This window comes from Lathyrus oleraceus, chromosome 3 (assembly GCF_024323335.1).
Source record: "Lathyrus oleraceus cultivar Zhongwan6 chromosome 3, CAAS_Psat_ZW6_1.0, whole genome shotgun sequence".
Taxonomy (NCBI): domain Eukaryota; kingdom Viridiplantae; phylum Streptophyta; class Magnoliopsida; order Fabales; family Fabaceae; genus Lathyrus; species Lathyrus oleraceus.
The window spans coordinates 365589447-365590807 of NC_066581.1; the positions used below are offsets into that span (position 1 = coordinate 365589447).

Consider the following 1361-nt stretch of genomic DNA (forward strand, 5'->3'; position numbering starts at 1 on the left):
GGGTTTTGGTTTTCTATCCTTGGATCAGACGGTCCTTCCACTTCCGTTCCACTTCTTAATATAATTGCATGAGCGTGGCTTCTCGGGTTAGGTTGGGGCTGTCCAGGGAATGTACCAGTTGGGGCAGCAGTAGGTGCTTGTTGTTGGGCTACTTGTGATATTTGTGTTTCCAGCATTTTGTTATGGGTAGCCAAGGCATCTACTTTGCTTGCTAGTTGTTTAAGTTGTTCGCCAGTGTGTACATTCTGGTTTAAGAAATCTTTATTGGTTTGTTGTTGGGAAGCTATAAAGTTTTCCATCATGATTTCCAAGTTGGATTTCCTAGGGGCGTTATTGTTAGGCATGGATGGGTTCGGTTTCTGATATCCCGGAGGTATAGCTGGGGCTTGATTTGGAGACTGTCTAGGTGCGTACAAAGCGTTATTACTCTTATATGAAAAGTTTGGATGGTTCTTCCAATTTGAGTTATAGGTGTTCGCGTAGGGGCTTCCTTGAGCATAGTTTACTTGCTCTGCTTGGATTCCTGTCAAGAGTTGACAGTCCGTAGGAGTGTGGCCTTGGATTCCACAGACCTCGCAATTCTGAGTTATAGCAACCACGGCGGCTGGGGGTGATACGTTTAAACTTTCAATTTTCTGGACCAAAGCATCCACTTTTGCGTTAACGTGATCAAGGTTACTTATCTCGTACATGCCAGTTTTCGTTTGAGGTTTTTCCACCGTTGTTCGTTCGGTTCCCCACTGATAGTGGTTTTGGGCCATGCTCTCGATAAGCTGGTAAGCATCAGCATAAGGTTTGTTCATTAATGCACCACCTGCAGCGGCGTCTATTGTTAACCTTGTGTTGTATAAGAGACCATTATAAAATGTGTGAATTACTAACCAGTCTTCCAAACCATGGTGTGGGCAAAGTCTCATCATGTCTTTGTATCTTTCCCATGCTTCGAAAAGAGACTCGTTGTCTTTCTGTTTAAATCCGTTTATCTGGGCTCTTAACATAGCTGTTTTGCTTGGCGGAAAGTATCGGGCAAGAAAAACTTTCTTCAACTCGTTCCATGTGGTGACTGAGTTGGAAGGGAGAGATTGAAGCCATCTTCTAGCGCTATCTCTTAATGAGAAAGGAAAAAGACGAAGTCGAATTGCCTCTGAAGTGACACCATTAGCTTTAACAGTATCAGCGTATTGGACAAATACGGATAAATGAAGGTTTGGATCCTCGGTAGGATTTCCAGAGAATTGGTTCTGTTGCACCGCCTGCAACAGCGAAGGTTTAAGTTCGAAGTTGTTTGCTTCGATTGCGGGCGGAGCAATACTTGAATGCGGCTCATCTTGCGATGGAGCGGCGTAATCTCTAAGAGCACG

General features: G+C 44.3%; 1 pseudogene; it reads left to right on the plus strand.

Annotated features, from left to right (window-relative positions):
• The first annotated feature begins 891 nt into the window (after positions 1-891).
• LOC127133834 (uncharacterized) lies at positions 892-991 on the plus strand (annotated as a pseudogene).
• Positions 992-1361: the final 370 nt, after the last annotated feature.